This window comes from Pelophylax lessonae (genome assembly GCF_965119305.1).
Source record: "Pelophylax lessonae genome assembly, chromosome: 11".
Taxonomy (NCBI): domain Eukaryota; kingdom Metazoa; phylum Chordata; class Amphibia; order Anura; family Ranidae; genus Pelophylax; species Pelophylax lessonae.
The window spans coordinates 192,885,735-192,909,134 of NC_138778.1; the positions used below are offsets into that span (position 1 = coordinate 192,885,735).

Below are 23,400 nucleotides of genomic sequence, written 5' to 3' on the forward strand. Positions count from 1 at the left end.
ACACTCAGACACTCAGGTTGAGCAGTGTTATTTAGTGTTAGGTTCTGCAAGATACACAGGATGCCTTGTTGTTGGCCTTGCAGCTTCCGCATGCATTTGCAAATGTGTGTTAACTAAACTCCTGTTTTTAACCTATATTGTTAGACATGTTTATTTGGTTTGTTAGCAGACTGGTGGGTAAGTATTTCAAACTAGGGACCGGCTGTTTTTCACACACCTTCATTTATCCCCCTTGCTTTTCAATTGCACTCACTAAATCTGGTCTCCCACAGAACATAAAAATGTAATAGTTTCTTATCAGAAGTATATAGCAGTCTTATGACTTGTTTTAGTATCTGGTTAAAGCTTGTAGGAGGAGTTTTCATTCTCCTCTGACTGTCCTATGAGGCTGCAGGACCCCTCTCTCTGGACAGTGCTGATTGGCCCTGTGCTGATCACATGCACTCTCCCAAAAAAAGAAAAAAAAAATCTGTAGCCGTGTCCTGTTTGAATTTCTCCTTAGGGGTTGGAAGAAAAACACAATATGTCTCCTCTATATGTACTGTATGAAAAATATAGGCAGTTTGGGACTTTAAATGAGGCACAAGCAGGTAATGCTTAGCGTCTCCATCCCTGTACATCTTCAGTTTTTTCTATGTACTGTATAACCTACATGAACCCTTCCACAAGAATCCTTTAGGGTCCCATAACATCAGAAACTTTATAGGAGCTAAAAATCTAATTATCTGTGTTTGTAGCTGGATACAAGGGAAGTATGGTACATTCAGCTGCATTTCTGTATTTAGTTCAAAACTTTACATCATTCAATCAGCTCAAAAACTGTAAGGACCGATTCTGCAGCTGCTATTAAATCAATCATGGGACACGGACCTTACACTGTGGGAACTCAGCCAGCAATATATGAATACCAGTGCTCCCTACAGACAGGTTCACTTTGTATTTTTGACTTTTCATAGCAGTATAGCTTTTTAGCAGATAGTAAATCATGTCCGACACAGACTTCTGTAAGTGTTGTTGTGCGTTTTGGTATAAAATTTGACTATTTTTAATTTATTACTAAAAGGCGATGTCTGAACTATCAATAGAATTATGACGCAGTGCCTCCAGCCGATTACGGCAAATAATTTAATAACTAAGAAAAACCCAATCAATTTTGTTCAGACCTCCAATAATATACCACAACAATTTTCCTGAGCCCTTGGCGCTTACGGTGAATTCTTACCAATATATAAATATCTCCCAATTAAATTAATAAATATAATTTATTAAGATACAAGTATAATTATATATTTACATACAAAACTAAATTTACTGGTGATTAATATTCCACACACAATATCAAAAATAAGTTGCACAGATACAATGTGATTAGAATTAAATTTTTTTTTTTTTTTTTAAACCAGACACAGAATTAAATATAACCCGATAAAAGTAAAATGAACTGTGAATTAAAATATTAAAAACCAAATGCCTGACCACTCTTAAGGCAGTTTCTCACTTTCCGCGGCCGTAGGAAAGAAAGGAACTTATCTTAAAGAGTCACACCCTATTATACCCAACACACTTAAATTCAGCCTTAACTCTAGACAAACACTTGAAATTCATAAAATCAATTGATTCAGTGAAAAGAAAATTTAACATATAGAGTTGCTCTACCCGATGTAAATGACCATATATGTATAATTTCAGACAATGTCATACAATTCCTATTATCTTGGGAGTAAATGGGTTAAATTATTAAGTCTATCTCTCACCACTCCTTCCAAGGAAAATGTTCAAAGTAAAGTAGTTCGTCTCTCAGCAGGAGATCAGCCAATGGGCAGTGGTCAAAATGGCAGCAGTCTTTTCCTGTGTCCTTCCTTAGGCGTGTTTTTTAGGATTTTTTTTTTTTTTCAGAGTCCCTTGTTTTTCCCGGGGTCCTTATTTATATGATCAGAAACTATTGATTGAAATGACCACTCCCCAACCAATATTGACTGTTTCTTCAGTGGTGGTTTTCAGAAGTGGGCAGTGACTGGTCGATTGTCACCTGCCCATTGGTTAACAGTTAGTTGCATCATTGCAAATGGGATTGTCCTATAATGTGATGTGGGAGTTGCTATAAACCATATATGAATTATATTTTTGGGGATTTGGTGATTTCTGCTTTTTATAACATTTCAATATTTTGATTCAAGATTATGTTTTCTGCTGGTAGTGTCATTATTAATAGCTGTATTCATTTCCTGTAGGAATAATTCCATAATCCTTGTGTAATATTCTTTAAGTACAAGAGATTTATAGGGATATCTCATGCTAGTGTAGTTTATATCATCATTGAACATTATTTGTGATTTGGTGGGTGAGCCATCTCTATTGATGAATTATTCTTGTGAAACACTATCCCCTACATATAACAACAAAGTTCAATATATGGTGATAACTGGATACACACACACATGCACATACACACACAGATATATTAATACACGTGCGTGTACACACATACCCATACACGTACACACACATATCCACACACGCACATGTACATATGTACCATACACATATACATGCATATACCTACACGCACATATATACATACACGTGTACACATACATACATATATATATACATATATACACACACATATACATATATATACATATATATATATATATATATATACATATACATACATATATATAAACACATCTACATACACAGATGCACACATCCTAGTCACCATTTTGTTGAAGAGGCTTATGTATTCAGCTGAGTCAATACTATTGCGTCTTAAGAAGAGTTAGTTTTCACCCTAGAACAATGGGGACCGTCTATTGCTTTGTTTCTTCTGTTGAATAAGTTTCTTCTTCAAACTTTGATTTTCAGGTTTTTATCACCTTTCTTTGTACAAAACCTTGAGAATTGGGGATGTTTTTGTATGGCCAATTGTCTCTGACTAATTACACAAACCTGTCTTAATTTGCACTGTTGAAGGTTTGGTCAATACTATTGTGTGTGTGCGGCCAGTTTTTTTTTTTTTTTTTTTTTACAGAGGTTGATGTGTCAGGCTGAGGTCAGTGTAAGTGTCGCAAGTATATTTCATCATTTAAAATTTTCATATATCGATAACCTGACATATCCCCCTTTTTGATTTGCATGTATGTCAGCATCATACAGGGAAATCAACTGGTAGGCAGGTTATGGATCATTATGGTACACTCCACTGACGAGTCTGTATTGCTTTCGAGTGTAGGGCGTACTATTCCTTGATTTCAGGGGATATGCTGAGGTTTAAAACATTTTTCGGTGTAGGTCCTTGGATCCATGCTGATGCAAACTTTTTGGGTGATGATTCGTTTGTCAGTCAAGATGAATCCGGGTGCTTCTTGGACAAGTATTCCCGATGAAGGTCCTGGTCGGGCGATGAGGCAGGCCTGGCCTGGTAGACATATCCCCAGCAGGATACCAGGAATGCTCCACATAGCAGGATATTCTCGTGGGTAGGTCTCTCCTTTGGGATGTCTGGTCCTCCTTCCTTGAATGATTGCTGGCAGACAGGTTTCTGGTTGGACACATCAGATCATCATCAGGGCTTCCTGCTAGGGTCTGGTCGCAAGCGCTTCCGATCACCAGTTTGGCTGTCATCTGGGGCATCATTATATACACACTATAGTAGGTAAATAAACAGTTTTAGTATCATATACATATATATATATAAAAATAGCCCTGTAAAGCAAAATGTTGATTCACCCTAATTTTATTCTGCCCTTATGATCTTTCCATAATCCAAGAGGAGTGCGTGGTTCAGTCTCCCAACAGCTGTAATTGTGATTTGGGATGGCAAGCACGCAATTGATTTATATGCACCCATCTCTCACTGATTTCACCATTCCGAGGGATGTGTAATTTATATGCCACGGGGGAAATCTTATCAGCTATGTTAAACGGACCTTTCCAAGATGGAAGGAATTTCCGTTCCTTGACCTGGTCTCTCGCAAAATTGTATAGGTAGACTTTGTCCCCAATCTCGTACTCCTTCTTGGTGGTTTTAAGGTCATAGTAGGTCTTAGCGCCAACTGCGGCTCTTTCAATGTTTCGCTGGGCAAAGGCAAAAGCATACTGTAAATGTTTTCGCAGATCCTCTATGTATTGGTGTGTTGTGGTGGCATTGACCAAATTGTGATCTGTAGTGCGGTACAATAAGTGCTGGGGCAATACCATCTGCCTTCCGGTCATGAGTTCGAAAGGGGACATTTTTGTGACCGTACTCGGAGTTGCCCTTAAGGCCATCAAGACTAGGGGAAGTTTGACATCCCAGTCTTTGCCTGTCTCCTTAACAAATTTCTTTAGGATGTTGACAATTGTCTGATTGTACCGTTCTACTCCACCACTAGAGGAGGGCCGATATGCGATATGCAATTTCCTTTTCACGCCCAATATTTTCCACAGTTTGGTCATCACTTCACTAGTGAAATGTGAACCCCTATCAGATTCTATCCTCTGGGGTAGACCAAACCGTGAAAAAATGTGATTAATTAATAAGGCAGCGCATGTATCAGAGCTATTGTTTGGTGCTGGAATACATTCAACATACTTGGTAAATAAACATGTAACGGTTAACATATACCGATTCCCTCGTGAAGATTTAGTGACAGGTCCAATGAAGTCCATTTGAAGGTCTGACCAAGGCATACAGATCCCCCTTTTCTGAAGGGGGGCCCGATGGGTTGGTGAAGCCGGTTGAAATTGGGGACATATTAAACAGCCTTGGCAGTATGCCTTCACATCACGCAGCATATGAGGCCAGTAGGCATAATCCCGAAGGATCTCATAGGTGATCTTCTCCCCACGATGCCCGGAAGTGGGAGCGTCATGGGCGTGTTGCAACATTAACCCTCTAAATTTAAGTGGAACTACCCATTGTTGGATACCCCCTTTTGATGTGCGTATCAACAATCCCTGATGCAATGCAAACTGGGATTTGGACTTCATTAAAATGCGTAAATCCTCTTTACCGGTACCATCCCCTTGGCTAATGGGATTTTGGTCAGAATTTTTTAGGTGTCTATAAAATAAGCCAATTATTGGGTCTTCTTTTTGAGCTGTAATTAAATCTTCACTGGGGGCATCATGACTCCATTGTAACACATTTGCATCTTTGTTCACCCTGGCTTGTTGTCTAGTTACAGCTTCTAACTGTACTGCCCCCAAAAATTTATCAATATCTAGTGATTCACCTGTTATGGCCCCTTCTTTGGCCAGGGAATCAGCCAGATCATTACCTTCCTTCTCCGCACCTAGGACTTTAGAGTGGCCCTTGGTCTTCTTAAAATACAAGGTGATGTCATTTTCCCTTACCAGCTGGTCTATTTGGCAAAATAACCTACCATGTTTAACGGGTTTCTGGTTGCTTTTTAGCATGTGGTTCCTTTTCCACCTAGGAAGATATTCAACAAAACTGTTCCTAACATAATTGGAATCGGTGATGATGGAAAATTCTTTTAGGTTATATTCTATGGCCATCTCGACAGCTTTTAGAATGGCAGCGAGTTCAGCAACTTGGCTGCTTTTGGATCCAAGCTTGTATCCCACAGAGGTTGGGGCTACACCTTGGGTCCATACAATCCCGATACCTGCCACTAGTTGGAGCTGTTCTCCATCCTTATGATGATAGGCGCAACCATCTACATATACACACGGCAACTGTTTACAGTACTCTTCATCATAAACTTTATAGGGAGACAACAGTTGTTCTTCCAAAAAGTCAGCGTCCGGGTCTCCCTTACTGGGATTGGTGGCTGAACAGTCATGGAGCTCAGCAAGGCCCTGGGCTACTGGACTTTTCTTGTTCTGTTTATAACGAACTTCCAGAGGCCATCCTTGCAAGGACAAAGTCCAAGCAGTGATGCGGCTATTAGACACATTTCCATCCCTGATACGTTCACTTTGTAAATACTGTAAAGGTTGGTGTGCAGTCTCAACAATAATTCTTTCACCTTGAATATAACTGCGGAAATTCTGTAATGCCCACACCGTGGATAATAAAGCCTTTTCGCAGTCTGTAAACTTCATCTCTACTGGGGACAATGTTTTGCTAGCGTAAGCAATAACCTTACTGACATTCTCTTGTTTCTGGTAAAGAACAGAACTCATACTTACCTGCGTGTACCCTGTCTCAAGATAAAAGGGTTTACCTCCTTCTGGATATGCAAGGCAAGGAGCCTGGGTCAGTCGAACCTTCATTTCCTTTACAGCGTCTTCCTGTTCCTTACCCCACGACCATCCAATGTCTTTCTTTAGCAGATGAAGAAGCGGTTTGCTTATTTCGGCGTAGTTGTCAATGAACTTACGGGAATAGTTTACCATCCCTAGAAACGATCTCAACTCTTTCAGATTAGTAGGGACCTTACAGTTTAGCACAGCCTCAACCTTTTTCTTTTGGGGATTTAGACCTTCCGAAGTAACTTCATGGCCTAAGAAATTTACACGTGTGCGACACCACTGGGCTTTTTGTAGAGACAATTTCGCCCCGGCTGATCTTAACTGGCCTAGGACATGTCGCAGTTCTGTAAGGTGTTTGGTCATGTCAGTACTCTTGATTAGGATGTCATCAACATACGCCAGTGTTCCTCGCTCTAGGGCATCTGGCATAGCCTTATGCATAAACACAGCGAATTCATGGCCAGAATTGATAAACCCAAAAGGCATACGAACCCAACAGAACTGCTGGTTCCCAAAACTGAAAGCTAGTTTATACTGGTCTTCTTCGCTGACTTTAATGGTCCAGTAACCTTGGGCACAATCAAGGGCTGTGAATACCTGGGACCCTTGGAGTTGGGCAAGACACTGGTCTATGTATGGTACAGGCCATCCTGACATGTAAACACGCTTGTTTAGTTGTCGGAGGTCAGCGCACAAGCGCCACTGTCCATTGGGTTTCAAAACACCCAGGATGGGGTGATTATAGGAGCTGTGGATGGGCCTAATTATACCCCGTTCATTTAACTTCCTAATAATCTCGGCTAGAGACTCATAGGAGGCCAAAGGAAGTCTATATTGTTTGACGAACACTGGTGGGGCCTTTGGGTCAGTCTGGATTCTGGCGAAGTGGAGTTCGGTACTCCCACAATCGTAAGAATCCTTGGCAAAGATCTCCTGGAATTCAAAGAGGAGTTCGCGGAGCAATTGTCGCTCGAGATCATTGGAGCATGCATCTGCTAGTGCTATTATCTCTTCAACTATCTCTTTGAATCCAGGAAAGCTTTCAGGCTGCCCTATCTCATATGCCTCTTCAAGTCTGGTGGTTAAATCACTAGGTGTATATCGGGCACTTTCCTCCCATTCATGTCCTTTGGGGCACTCTTGTTCTTTAATTGGTTGATCAAAGACAAGGGATGTCTCTTCAATTCTACAGGTACCATCCTTAGAATCAAAGGGATAAATGGACTCAATGGTGAACATACCTTCGGGTAAAGAATTGAATGATTGTTCAACTAATTGCTCCTCAGATAAATATTCCTCAGGTATGAGTCCAATCACTTGGTTAGTGACTCCAAATGTGTAATACCCCGTTTCTACCGCAAGACCGATAATGGTGTCCTTGGGTAGGCTAAGGTCCTGATTTGAGAGGTTGTGTATGTAGATGTATATAGGGGATTGATGCGTGTTGATCAGAGGCGTGTGGGTAATTTTTAGTCCTTCCCCCTGCTTTCTCTGGGATATGCATACTAGCGCATCTGACCCTTTTAATCTTTGTCCCCTTTTTATTTTTACGGGGAGTACAAAATTATTTCTGCCTTTGGGCACGATAATTTCTTGGGCTACCTGAACCTCAACAGCATAAGGCATCTGCTGTTGGAATTTCAGGGCTAAATTTACATCCTGGTATCCCTCAGGGTCCCCCTTTAGTCGACTCCATAAACAGTCATTGATTAAGTCGACTTGAGTGGCAAACCGATGCAGTAAGTCGTTGCCGATATATATTTGGTTTTGGGGATTGTCCAAGACTATGAACACGTGAGTGGTTGTCTTATTACCTATGGTAATGTTTAACAGGCATCTAGCAATGGAATTATAATCCTCCGAATCATCAATGGCGTCTGAAATCCAATGACGTTGAGAAGTGGATAAATGGATCATTTCTATCTCAGTCATATGTTTTAAGAGCCCATGGCTCACAAAGCTATGCTCTTGCTTTAAATCAAGTTTGGCATATTTTGACCTACTAAGACCATTTATCTGGATAGGGATAAATAGATCACTGCTAACCCTTTCCACTCCTGTTAGGAACTGAGCGTGGTTTCCCCCTTTCCTAATTTTATTCTCCTGATGGAAAGACATGGTCAGTACATTATCTAGGAGGGAGATCTCTTTTATTTTATCACAGGGGATTTTAAACACATGGTCATCTCCTCCCACTTCAAGGCTTTTGTGGTCAGGTTGGATGACTGTTACATCAGGTAATTGACTATTTCTGAAATGAACTTCCAGGGAACCAGGCCTTTCTTCCACCAGGTGGCAGTGTTGCCGGGAATGGGGAGTCTGAAGTCTCTCATATTTAATTGGTGTATTGACTTGGGACCACAATACCTTGTTCACACAATCAACAATAGTGTTGAGCCTTTTAAGAAGGTCTATTCCAATGATCATGTGATGGTGTGGGAGAGTGGCAATAATAACAGGGTGCCTAAGTTCCTTATTACCTAATTTAAGTTTAAGCCAGGCAGTACCCCTAACTTCTAGTGGTTCTCCACCTACCCCTACCAGGGAACAATCAAAGCTCCTAAGTTTTGGTTTCTTGGGCATTGAGTTTGTTACTCGATTAAAATGTTCCTCTGACAGGATTGTGGCTTGGGACCCAGTGTCAATTAGGCCTAAAATTGGGTGATCACTGGCATCCTGTATTTTCACCGTAGTGAAATATCTCCCATCAGATTCGTTCAACTTACACATGAAATTGGCATGGTTGAAGATCTGGGAACCTGTCAATAATTTACAATCAGCATTGATCTCATCACACGTCACAGATTCTGTGCGCTTATTATTCCTTCTGGTTTGCCTGTTGGACTTCCTCAAGACGGAAGCGCAATGAGTGGGGTGCGCTCCGTCAGACTGGTCATTTATGACTATCCCCAATGGCTCGGCTAGGTTAGAGGGGTTAAGTGAACACTGCAAGGCAGGAGGGGAATTAACAACCAACATTTGATCCTCCCTGGCCCTATGACTATGTTTCTCAATTGTGGGCACATCAGGGGTAGAGCATGCGCCCCCTTTTGCTGCATACAGTGTTATCCCCTCTGGGCCTATCGGGGGGAGGTCTATGCATTCTGTGACCCTTGGTTGGTCACAGGAGTTGCCCCTAAAAAAGATGGGTTGTTAGATTGGGTGTTCATGAATTGTGTCATTTGTCCGACCATTTGATTCACCTGCTCCTCAATTTGTCCTATACGTTGGTTGAGGGTATTTTGGTACGTTGCCCTATTTTGTCTGACCCTATTACGTTCCGGATGGGACTGGGTAGATGTCTCAGACTCATAACCACTCCTCAGGTCCCGATGCTGGGAACTCTCTCTCGGAGGTCCCCGTATTTCTCCTTGACCTTGGGGAACTTGGGGAACTGCACCAATCCGGGGTGCTCCCTCTCGTTCCTGGTCAGGAGGCGACCTATGGTCATTGTGGTTCTCAATAATATTAGGGTTTCTCATGAAGTTTGGGTCCTGGTTAAAGTTGGGGTTTCTGCCAAATCTGTTGTATCTACGGAAGTTGGGGTTTCTTTGGAATCTGGGATACCCATGGAAATTGGGGTCTCTGTGAAAGTTGGAGTATCTATTAAAATTGGAGTTTCTGTCAAAGGGGGGGTACCTATTAAAATCGGGATCCCTATTGAAATTGGAGTCTCGATTGAAATCAGGTTGGAACCCCTGGGAATATTCCCTCTTGCCCTTTCTGTGTTGTGGACCCCTTTCACTTTCACTACTGTACCCACGTGGCCTCTGTCTGTCCCCCACCGCTGGCTGGGGTCGTGGTGCGACTCCGGGAGGTCTAATGGGCCTTCCATCTCGGACTGCCTCTGCATAAGATTTTCTCTCTGTCTGTGCACCCGAAGGTTGAGGGGGCATGGTAGTGGCCGCTACTATTTTAGGGTTCTGCTGGGCCTCTCTTTTTACCCCACTTTCACTGGACTGTTGGATTGAGAAAAGGTAGTCACTCTCCCTTACTAACCAATCCAGGGAGCGTCCTTTCCTAAAGTCTTGTGCAAGACCTAATTTTATATAAGCAGGTAATGCTTCATAAAATAAGGTCTTGAATTCAGACTGATCAGGATTGGGATCCTTTTCAGCCAGAAAATAGGCATTTTTCAGTAATGCCAGAAACTCTGTAGGGCTCTGATTATGACCACATTTTAGATTATAGGCCGCTGCCTTGGCAGACGTTGTAGTTTTATATGGTCCAAACTCCATTTGACACCTATGTTTAACCTCCTTCCACGACTGACCATACAGGGTTTTTAACGAATCAAAGAATTGTCTGTTTTTACTTTCAAATACCCAAGGTAGCAAATCAATTTTTGTACGATCGTCCTCAATGCCTAAGATTTCTAAGGTACGTTCGTATGTTCCTAGATGGTCAGTGATGGCGGGGGATCCTTTCTTAGAAAAGACAGGAACAGTTTCTTTTAAAAATCGGATGATTTTGGGGGTGTCATATCTTTTAAAAAGGACCCTGGGCCTCCTTTCCTGTTTATATGAAGCCCTATCCATTTCCTCATCTGTATACTCTGGGGAGTACCTTTGAAGCCTAGGGGGTGACCCATATTCAGACTCTGATTGGCTATACCTTACCTGTCTCTCCCGCTGATATGGAGATCCCCCTCTTTTTATTTCCTGTTCACGATTATCACCCAGATGCATTAATTCGTGATTTATCATGGATGTTAAATCCCCTATCCGTTTCTCCAATACTTTCTGCTCTGATCTTAGAATCTCAATTTCTGCGTTGTTTGTTTCATCCTCAGTAATAGAGTTATGTTTCTTAGGGGTTTCTTTTTCTTGTCTATAAGATTCTATTTCTTGTTTAAGTGTTTGATATTTTTCTTTTAGCTTCCTAAATTGGACACGGGTTTCCTCATATAGGGTTTTACTATTTTGAACCTGGATAAGTAATTCCTCCTCAATTCCCTTAGATTGGTTAATTCTAGTCTCAGCCCATTGGAGTTTTTCTAAAAGGGATCCTATGTCTTGGTTTTTGTTTATCAAGAGGGAGCGGGTTTCCAATAATTCTTTCTTTAGGGCGGGCATTTGTGTGATAAATTCATTACACAAAAACCACAGAGTAGGCCATGTTTTCATAATGAGACGATCTTGGACCTTCGTGTCCTTCTCATTAGCATAGGCCCTTATAAGTTGGTAAACCCGGCCGCCTTCAATAAACAAATTATCAGTTAAACTCTGAGCTTGCTCTTTTTCATCCTTGACATACTTGTCTAAACTGCATCCTATGTCTAATCTTCTACGAAGGTGTTCAACTATTCCATAATCAACAAATTTATGTAATGTTTCTCGATTTTTATCAGTATCTTTAGCGGGGGTAGTGGCCATTGTTGGGATGGTTTCACCTTCCTGGCTGTGCCTAGATGGACTTGATTCACTGCGATTTCCTGCCATGCTAGGACAATAGATATTTTTGACAATGTATGTGGAGATATAATCACCAGTATGTTTTGTTATATGGTAAGATTTCCTTATAAGCGATCTCAGCACGTGCCTCCAATTAATATGTTGTGCGTTTTGGTATAAAATTTGACTATTTTTAATTTATTACTAAAAGGCGATGTCTGAACTATCAATAGAATTATGACGCAGTGCCTCCAGCCGATTACGGCAAATAATTTAATAACTAAGAAAAACCCAATCAATTTTGTTCAGACCTCCAATAATATACCACAACAATTTTCCTGAGCCCTTGGCGCTTACGGTGAATTCTTACCAATATATAAATATCTCCCAATTAAATTAATAAATATAATTTATTAAGATACGAGTATAATTATATATTTACATACAAAACTAAATTTACTGGTGATTAATATTCCACACACAATATCAAAAATAAGTTGCACAGATACAATGTGATTAGAATTAAATTTTTTTTTTTTTTTTTAAACCAGACACAGAATTAAATATAACCCGATAAAAGTAAAATGAACTGTGAATTAAAATATTAAAAACCAAATGCCTGACCACTCTTAAGGCAGTTTCTCACTTTCCGCGGCCGTAGGAAAGAAAGGAACTTATCTTAAAGAGTCACACCCTATTATACCCAACACACTTAAATTCAGCCTTAACTCTAGACAAACACTTGAAATTCATAAAATCAATTGATTCAGTGAAAAGAAAATTTAACATATAGAGTTGCTCTACCCGATGTAAATGACCATATATGTATAATTTCAGACAATGTCATACAATTCCTATTATCTTGGGAGTAAATGGGTTAAATTATTAAGTCTATCTCTCACCACTCCTTCCAAGGAAAATGTTCAAAGTAAAGTAGTTCGTCTCTCAGCAGGAGATCAGCCAATGGGCAGTGGTCAAAATGGCAGCAGTCTTTTCCTGTGTCCTTCCTTAGGCGTGTTTTTTAGGATTTTTTTTTTTTTCAGAGTCCCTTGTTTTTCCCGGGGTCCTTATTTATATGATCAGAAACTATTGATTGAAATGACCACTCCCCAACCAATATTGACTGTTTCTTCAGTGGTGGTTTTCAGAAGTGGGCAGTGACTGGTCGATTGTCACCTGCCCATTGGTTAACAGTTAGTTGCATCATTGCAAATGGGATTGTCCTATAATGTGATGTGGGAGTTGCTATAAACCATATATGAATTATATTTTTGGGGATTTGGTGATTTCTGCTTTTTATAACATTTCAATATTTTGATTCAAGATTATGTTTTCTGCTGGTAGTGTCATTATTAATAGCTGTATTCATTTCCTGTAGGAATAATTCCATAATCCTTGTGTAATATTCTTTAAGTACAAGAGATTTATAGGGATATCTCATGCTAGTGTAGTTTATATCATCATTGAACATTATTTGTGATTTGGTGGGTGAGCCATCTCTATTGATGAATTATTCTTGTGAAACACTATCCCCTACATATAACAACAAAGTTCAATATATGGTGATAACTGGATACACACACACATGCACATACACACACAGATATATTAATACACGTGCGTGTACACACATACCCATACACGTACACACACATATCCACACACGCACATGTACATATGTACCATACACATATACATGCATATACCTACACGCACATATATACATACACGTGTACACATACATACATATATATATACATATATACACACACATATACATATATATACATATATATATATATACATATACATACATATATATAAACACATCTACATACACAGATGCACACATCCTAGTCACCATTTTGTTGAAGAGGCTTATGTATTCAGCTGAGTCAATACTATTGCGTCTTAAGAAGAGTTAGTTTTCACCCTAGAACAATGGGGACCGTCTATTGCTTTGTTTCTTCTGTTGAATAAGTTTCTTCTTCAAACTTTGATTTTCAGGTTTTTATCACCTTTCTTTGTACAAAACCTTGAGAATTGGGGATGTTTTTGTATGGCCAATTGTCTCTGACTAATTACACAAACCTGTCTTAATTTGCACTGTTGAAGGTTTGGTCAATACTATTGTGTGTGTGCGGCCAGTTTTTTTTTTTTTTTTTTTTTACAGAGGTTGATGTGTCAGGCTGAGGTCAGTGTAAGTGTCGCAAGTATATTTCATCATTTAAAATTTTCATATATCGATAACCTGACAGTGTTTTAGGGGTTTGAAAGCATAAAAAAGGATTGTTTGGAAAAAATTATCCACAGCGGGTACCGCTACTAGTTATAAGTGGAAGTACTTGGTAATCTTCCTTTTAAAATGGGGAACAAAGCATAATACCACTGAGGAATGCTGAGCTACACTAGAACAAGTTGTGTTTGGTTCAATTGCATTGCATGTGAATATCACAATGTATAGCCAGGCTGAGTGCATATCACCTATTCTTTGTATAGGATACTATTATGCAAACAGAAGCAATATACATAACGTAATCTATACTGTCACTTTATGCAATCATCATTTAGGTATTAATTAAAAGAAAAATCTATACCAGCTCATAACATACAATGCCTGCTCAGTTGACTCCCCTTTGCTCCTCAGGACTACAATCTCTATTCTGAATGCTGTAAAACAATAGCACTGCCCTGCTGATCACAGTAGGAGTTTTATAAATGACTACACACACTTCCACAGACATGTTAAGTAGTGGCAGACACACCCAAGTGCTAAGTGGGGTGACCACAAAAATGGGCCAAAAAAAAATGAAAATGTAAAGCACAGATACACACAAACCCACACCCTAAGTGGACCCAGACACTCACAAGATAAGTGGGGCAAACATACTAAATTGGGAGCAGTTATGCCCTATGGGGGGGTGGGGTCCACACAATGCATTAATTAGCATGCAAATATCTATTTAAGACCGCATCACAGCAGATACAGGTATATGGGGTTATTATGCACATGGAACGTCAGAAATATAGAGAAAGAACACTGTAGGCTTCACTAGCTAACACACTCATACAGCCATCCTTGATAAAACCATGTGCCAACATGGCCATATTACTGGGGCTTATATGTTGCAATGTGGATAGCCATACAATATCTGTATCTAAGCAAACATTCTCTATGTCTGTGCAATAAATCTGTGCAGAGCGGTGAGTCTTTGGCAAAGTCAAACTTAAGTGTTTGCCCACAAACACTTAAGTTTAAAATAAGTCTGACTATATCCTTGTAAATAAAGCTCACTTGGCCCCATTTATCATAGTGAATAAAGATGTGACTCATTTTGTATAGTACAAAGCAACCAATCAGATTTCTCCTATACTTCCATTCTGAGGACTAGGAACTTGGCTGCTTTGGGGCAACAAAGACTGGTAAAAATAAGGCCTATTGTCTACTTTCTCTTACCTTGGTCCTTGGCCTGGTAATTGTTGCAGGTTTCATCGGGTATACCATATCTATTGGCATATAGCCAGACTGCTGTAGGATTTCCACCCCTGCAAGACCCTGCGCCACCACAGTCAATCACATTCTGTACAGACAGGTAGGCAGATGGCCAGGCCCCTTTCCTCTTGATGTTGATTCGATCTGCAGGGAGGGCCATGAACAGTCATGTCAGAGGAACAGAATAAATATAATTGAAAATATTTAGAGCAGAAAGTAGCTGTATCTCAATTTATTGCATTGTGTTACTACGAATGCTTGAATATTTGTTCAAAATTCATTAAAGACTAAACAGCACATTTTTATATTTTAAAATGCTGGATGCAGCAGGAAAGGGCTGAAAATGTTCTCTTATTTTTATAGCTGTTTGAGGTTTTCAATCGATTTAATGAAGAGAAATGTTAAAGAAAGTGTTGAAAATCAGCAGGCCTACAATGGATGCGATGTTTCAGGCAATGCTTAGAGAGAGGGGTCAGAAGGTACTCAGTGGGTGTCAGTACTGCATACAATGGGCATTTCCATGTGTGAAGGCCGCCTCCTCCTTTTCTGCATTTCTAAACCTGTATTTTGGATAAATAAGAATGTCACTAATCTTACAAATTTCCTAGTGAATAGTTTTATTCTCCTCAGGACTTTTGGTATTGCCTAAAGTGCGGTGTCTAATGATATATACAACCCTGTACACCAATCAACCTCCTTCTGTTCCTCAAGGTTTCCCGAAGTGTACAGATTTTTTTTTTTAAAGTATGGTACACTGCCCCCTGCTGGATGAAAAAATAGTGTAACCCACCTGCCATGGCGCTGGTAGTCCCATGTGCCCAGCATGATCCGCAGTACTGAGGGATGTGCTGATTCCGTGTAGCGCTGACATAGTTGGTGCCGTTGACATTACGCCAGTCCCAAGCCTTTGGCAGGCTATTTATAGAGAGATATTCGTGTGGTCTTGGGTATGTCCTAAAAAAAATAATGATTAAATAAACATGACATTTATAAAAGATCAGTGCACCCATAAAGTATACCAGTTTGGGGTGAGACTGAAGAGCTGAATGCCCTCCTGAGGTTCTAAGATCTCTTTGGTACCCTGACCGAAAGGCCATTTTGGTTCCCAGCTACAGCCGCTCTATTAAAAACGGGCTTCCAAAAGACCACATTTGACAGGAGCAGAGCAGTCAGGACTGGAATACAAGGTAGTGTTTGAGTCAGAACTCAGGCTACCTTCCTTGCCTCAACAAGATCTCCTGTTCCTCCTCAATGGTAAAGAAAAGCCAGCACTGTGTGGAAGTCCAATACAGCCCAGGGAATAATCCTGCCGGGTAGAATGAACTAATTGTCCTGGAGCTGGGTGATCTATTTCTGGAACAGCAGAGGAAGGATCTGACGTACCCTGAGAATAGGCCAGGGTAAGGGAAGTAAACCTTAGCGAAAATTTCTTCAACAGCTCTTCTGTAAAAGCTAAGAAACGGGTAACCCCCTCACCAAAGGACAAGCTCATGAGGAGGGTGTGGAAGCTGGAGATGCTTCTACTACAGAACCAAGTGGGTACAACCAGCCCGTAGGAACTTCTCATTTCAAATAAATGGAAGTGATTGGAGAAAACGAGAGGTTTGGGAGCTCACATAGGATTTTACCAGGAGGCAAAACACACAAACTATTTCATGAAAAATATAATATAAAGGGCCACTGTGGAGTGGCTCTATGTTCAGTGTCACTTTAAAGCGGAAGTAAACCCTCCTCTGCAAGTTGTACCTATAGGTAAGCCTATGATAAGGCTTACCTATAGGTACTGTAAATATCTCCTAAACTTGCACCGTTTAGGAGATATTTACCTTAAATGCAGCCAGTGACCTCACTGGCGCATGCGTTCTGAAGGAACGGCTGCTGGTGCCGTTCCTTCAGAGTCCCGTGCCGTGACCGTCGGCTCCCGCCTGCATGCGGGGGAGTGACGTAATCACGGGTCCAGCCAATCATATGGCCGGATGCTGCGAACCCAGAAGAAGGGTGACAGAACATGTCACCCATGGGAGAGGGGAGCATTCGGGGCTTCGTTCTAAGGTAAGTATATCATAATGAGCTAGTATGCGATGCATACAAGCTCATTATGTGTTTGTCTTTCAGGTGTAATTTTAAAAAAAAAAATCAGAGGTTTACAACCTCTTTAACACGGCAGTCCAACTAAAGAGTAATATTTAATTCCTAGGAAGAGCCTAATGGGCTGAATCACATGCAAACTTCCTTTATTTCTTGCAACATCAGCAACAGCATCACTCCTTTACTGTTCCTAGCTCTGTTGGAGCTCACTTTAGGGTGTTCCTTTAAAGAAATCTATAAAACTGGGACTCATAACCCCTTGTAACAGCCAACACAGGTGCACAGATCTGAAGGCCCTGCAACCAGTCTCAGAGAGATAGAAGAAACCTTTGGGCAGATTACAAAATTAACTCCTGGGAAAAGTTTAGTAACCCATGCAGTGGGGCTCCACCTGCACTGCAAGGGTTAAAGAAAGCTCTTTTGGCCATACTTCTCCTTTGGCTCACAGGAGTGTGCTTCCTTCTGCACTTCTGTGACCTGTATTCAGCCAACACTGAGCTGAAGTCCACTGTCAGCTTACATCACTCAGCCGGTCCAGAATCTGGAGGGATCCTGACTTTAATCTGATAGTCACTGTCTTGCTGCTCATTGAAGACCGAGAACTGAGCGATCAGCAGTCTGTGCTCAGTTCTCGGTGTAGAGGCAGCAGGGGACCGATGTTGCATCCACCTAGGTGAGTATCAATGTTTGTTTTTTTTTTTTTTTTCCAATCCCACACTTCTCTTTTAATTGCTCATTTTGGGCTATGGTACCATTATAAGGCCCCATTCACATGGCCAAAAAAAGCACAGGTACGACCATTTACAACAGATCTGAATGCAGCTGCATTGTTTTCAATGGAGACATTCACACAGATGCGTAATAATGCACTGCAATCAGATCCGTTACACAGAATCCAAACATTTGCATGAGGTCATGCGTGAATATGTACAGTGCATTGCGAAAATATTCGCCCCCCTTGAACTTTTCGACCTTTTGTCACATTTCAGGCTTCAAACAAAGATATAAAACTGTAATTTTTTGTGAAGAATCAACAACAAGTGGGACACAATCATGAAGTAGAACGAAATTTATTGGATATTTCAAACTTTGTTAACAAATAAAAAAACTGAAAAAGTGGGCGTGCAAAATTATTCAGCCCCTTTACTTTCAGTGCAGCAAACTCTCTCCAGAAGTTCAGTGAGGATCTCTGAATGATCCAATGTTAACCTAAATGACTAATGATGATAAATAGAATCCACCTGTGTGTAATCAAGTCTCCGTATAAATGCAGCTGCACTGTGATAGTCTCAGAGGTCCGTTTAAAGCGCAGAGAGCATCATGAAGAACAAGGAACACACCAGGCAGGTCCGAGATACTGTTGTGGAGAAGTTTAAAGCCAGATTCGGATACAAAAAGATTTCCCAAGCTTTAAACATCCCAAGCAAGGAGCACTGTGCAAGCGATAATATTGAAATGGGAGTATCAGACCACTGCAAATCTACGAAGACCTGGCCGTCCCTGTAAACTTTCAGCTCATACAAGGAGAAGACTGATCAGAGATGCAGCAAAGAGGTCCATGATCACTCTGGATGAACTGCAGAGATTTACAGCTGAGGTGGGAGACTCTGTCCATAGGACAACAATCAGTCGTATACTGCACAAATCTGGCCTTTATGGAAGAGTGGTAAGAAGAAAGCCATTTCTTAAAGATATCCATAAAAAGTGTTGTTTAAAGTTTGCCACAAGCCACCTGGGAGACACACCAAACATGTGGAAGAAGGTGCTCTGGTCAGATGAAACCAAAATCAAACTTTTTGGCAACAATGCAAAACGTTATGTTTGGCGTAAATGCAACACAGCTCATCACCCTGAACACACCATCCCCACTGTCAAACATGGTGGTGGCAGCATCATGGTTTGGCCTGCTTTTCTTCAGCAGGGACAGGGAAGATGGATGGAGCCAAATACAGGACCATTCTGGAAGAAAACCTGATGGAGTCTGCAAAAGACCTGAGACTGGGACAGAGCTTTGTCTTCCAACAAGACAATGATCCAAAACATAAAGCAAAATCTACAATGGAATGGTTCACAAATAAACATATCCAGGTGTTAGAATGGCTAAGTCAAAGTCCAGACCTGAATCCAATCGAGAATCTGTGGAAAGAACTGAAAACTGCTGTTCACAAACGCTCTCCATCCAACCTCACTGAGCTCGAGCTGTTTTGCAAGGAGGAATGGGCAAAAATGTCAGTCTCTCAATGTGCAAAACTGATAGAGACATATCCCAAGCGACTTACAGCTGTAATCGCAGCAAAAGGTGGCGCTACAAAGTATTAACTTAAGGGGGCTGAATAATTTTGCACGCCCAATTTTTCAGTTTTTTAAAAAGTTTGAAATATCCAATAAATTTCGTTCCACTTGTTGATTCTTCACAAAAAAATTACAGTTTTATATCTTTATGTTTAAAGCCTGAAATGTGGCAAAAGGTCGAAAAGTTCAAGGGGCCCGAATACTTTCGAAATGCACTGTATGTCATTATGTATGCCATATGTATGACAGTTTTTAGGCGTTCTATGTACTGATCATTACACAGGAACTTTTGTCTTCCTTTTACTGCAGTGTTACGGCCGTGCGAAAAGCCGTTTTATGCACCAAAACCCACCCTACCCCCAAGTATCCAGGAGCTCTTCTCTTCCCTTTGACTCTTTGGCACCCTCACTTACAATGCAGGATTACTGGCCCTGTATTGTACATGATGATGTCAGAGGCCTCAAACCAAAGGAGCGCAAAAGAGAACTGGCTTTTAGAAGGAAGCCTGAGGAAAGGAGATATGAGTTAGGTAAAAGTACATAGACAAAAACAAGCAGTTAACTCTTGCAGCGTAGTAGATGACTAACTGCAAGAGTAGTTTGGGATACTCTCTATAGTTCAAGCAGTGATAAACCCGAAAGAAACATAGATTATGCTGCAACTTACTAATTCTTAGACATGATGGCTGTATTGGTTTCCTTTTTTACGTTTTCTTTCTTCTATTTTCATCGAGCCAGTAAGTCTGTTGTTTTTCACAAGCAGAACGTATTAGTTTACATGGATGAGACAAACCATATACCACTGACAGGGGTGATTACAATTGTCAGCTTTGATTTATTCATGTAAAACCTTTATCCCAAAAGGGAAAAAAAAAAAGTGTTGTAAATGATTATAAAGTATGAGCTGGAGTTGTTTTTAATGTGTTAGTAGTTCTAGATTTAAGGGCCAGTTCACACCAAATGCAGTCCAGTGTGCTTTTATTCTGCATCAAAAATGCATGGACAGTGTTTAACATGGACCCCAATGGCCCTAGTTCACACTAGTGCTGTGCATTCCAGTGCACTGATGCAGTACATCAGTGATCTCCAAACTGCAGCCCTTTGCTTGCTTTTATCTGGACCTTGGGGCACCATTTCATTCACTGGCACCAACGATGGGGCACAATTCCCCCCAATGACACCAATTATGGGGCACAATTCCTCCCAATGACACCAATTATGGGGCACAATTCCTCCCAATGACACCAATGATGGGACACAGTTCCAGTGACACCAATGATGGGACACAGTTCCTCCCAGTGACACCAATGATGGGACACAGTTCCTCCCAGTTACATCAATGATGGGACACAGTCCCTCCCAATGACACCAAAGATGGGGCACAGTCCTTCCCAATGACACCAAAGATGGGGCACAGTCCCTCCCAATGACACTAACATTGTTTACTCCAACTGACTCTGGGGGCATTTTCTAATCCTGATGGCCAAAGTCTGGGCCCTGTGTGGTCTGAAGAACTGTAAACTGAACCTTTGTTTTGAAAGTTTGGAAACCCCTGCAGTACATAAGACACAATCTCATGTGATTAGCAGGAAGAGGGCTGAATAGGACACACAAAGACCTTTAAACTCACTTAAAGGGACAGCACAGTTGGAGGAGACAACAAAAGCTGCAGCCTGCCTGGCATGTAACACAACGGAATTCCTATTTGACAAAAGAAGTGCATGGGGAGCACACAATTCCCTGTGGCTCTGCCCGGGGCCCATGCTTTGTGTATGGTTCAGATAGTAAAACACAAATAGTTATATATTTTCAGTTTCTAGTCAAATATGTAGAACTAAGATGCGCATAAAGCAGCAATTGGCAATTATTTTCTACTGTGGTCTCACATGACGGGCTCAGAGAACCCCTGAGCTTCACAATTAAAGCAGTAATAAACCCCAAATGATCAGATTTTATTTATGTAAAACCTTTATCCCCCCCCCCCCCCAAAAAAAAACAAAAACAACTTTGCTGCAATTGATTAGAAAGAGTAAGCTGGAATTTTGGCATTTGGCTTCAGTGTATGCAGCAGAGCTTTGTGTTCAAGTGCAGTCAACAAAATTAGAACATGCTGCACTTTTTCTGCATGGAATGCAGCAAAACACATAAAAATTGCACGTGTCCTCAATTGAGATGGGAAAAAAAAAGGGAAACGCACTTAAATGCATCATAAATTCACTGGAGCCCATCAAAAACATGCATGTGCAACACAGAAACATATAAAGCTTTACAAAATAAAGAGGCACTACAGTTACAATACAATAGGTAGGCTTAGAAGCATTATAGCTGCTTTGGGTGCTGCACAAGCTTCCAGTGATCAATACATGAATAGATATTTATCGGTTAGAGGAACAATAAATAGTGATACTCACTTCTGCCCGTAGTCCCCTCTAGCTGCAGGCTTGTAGCAGTGCTGCCCCGGCTTGTAGTAGCGCCCTGCCTGGACCCAGGAGACCAGGGCAAGTAGTAGTAGCAGAAGCCGGCTGTACATGATGCAGGTCAGAGACAATCTCATGTGATTAGCAGGAAGAGGACTGAATATAACACACATAGACCTTTCCTCCTCTGCTGACCCACTCCTTTTTTTTTTTAAAGCCTTAAAGGGACAGTACAATAGGAGGAGGCAACAAAAGCTGAAGCCTGTCCAGCATGTTACACAACAGAATTCCCATTAGACAAGATGTGGATGGAGAGCACACAATTCCCTGTAGCTCTGCCCCACCCCATGCTTTATGTAGTCTTGGTACTTCCAGTTCACAGCTGGCATTTTGTTTCCAGTTCCCTCTACCACACGAAATAGCATGGGTGGGTGAATCTCTACTGCTGGTTACTGTAATCAGACAGCCACAGCTGTCACAGTACTGGAACAGTGACTGCATCCAATACGATACAGTCACCTTTGTCTGATCATTTCCCACCTAGATACTTCGATATTTAAATCAACTTTTGTGGAGCCAGGTGATGCCCCACCCCAGGGCTCAAACTTTGGTCAATTCAGAAGGAATAGGAAGAAATTCAAGCCATGTCTGTCAGCTTCGGTCCTAGACATACACAGAAACCCCCATTTCTCGGGTTTATACCCTATTGCATTTTGTACTTTTCTTAAAGTGGTTGTTAAGCCACTTATAAAAAATAATCTAATGCCCTCTGTAATAGAACAATAAGTGTGCCTGGGTTGTAGAAAAAATATGCAGATCGGTACCTAAATCAGGGCGGCACCTGGTGTTCAGCTGACCCCTCGGCTCTCTTCTCGGCCCGGCTGACATCTCCAGTGGGCAGGGCCGAGCACTGCCGCTGACGTCAGTCAGGACAGTAGGGGGAAGAGAGGAGAGAGCGAGCCAAGTGGTCATGTGTTGGCCAGGAGCTGCTTTGATGTAGGTACCAATCGCATATTTTTTCTATAACACAGGCACAGGGACATTTATTGTTCTATTACAGAGTAGATTAGATCATTTTAAATTAAATATAAGAGCAGCAGGAGGGGAGGGGGCGGGCACTGACCCGAGCAGACAGGCAGGGAGGGAGGAGAGAAGATGAGCACAGGAGGAGGACAGTGCAGGAATGCAGATAACCTAATTACGTGCAGAGGCACGTAAACTGACCATGGTGTCAGGGCGCAGCAGCCATGATATACCGTGGTCAGTTTACAGAGGGGTGGGTGGAACCTGGAAGGATCAGCCAGGGTTTTTAGGCGATACTGGGGGCCAAATGACACAGCACAAGCACTCTGCTGTATAACATGCTTTAAGGGAACAGGATGTTTTGGGTTTTTTTTGGGTAACAAACACTTTAGGGCCTCATTGAAATAAAAAAGTGTAACTCGAGTAGCATTTCATTTTTTAATACAGCAATGGAGGATTAGAATCTGTCAGTTTTTACTGCTAACTGGGTC

The 23,400-nt window shown here is 41.3% G+C and overlaps 1 pseudogene across 1 annotated transcript in view; it reads right to left on the reverse strand.

Annotated features, from left to right (window-relative positions):
* Nucleotides 1-22,091, reverse strand: part of LOC309566443 (cathepsin Z-like) — a 29,313-nt pseudogene extending 7,222 nt beyond the window's left edge. The window contains exons 1-3 of the transcript XR_014226119.1: nt 21,881-22,091; nt 15,881-16,044; nt 15,055-15,234 (exon numbers count right to left, since the gene is read on the reverse strand). The product of XR_014226119.1 is annotated as a cathepsin Z-like (transcript). The remainder of the gene's footprint in view (nt 1-15,054; nt 15,235-15,880; nt 16,045-21,880) is intronic.
* Nucleotides 22,092-23,400: the final 1,309 nt, after the last annotated feature.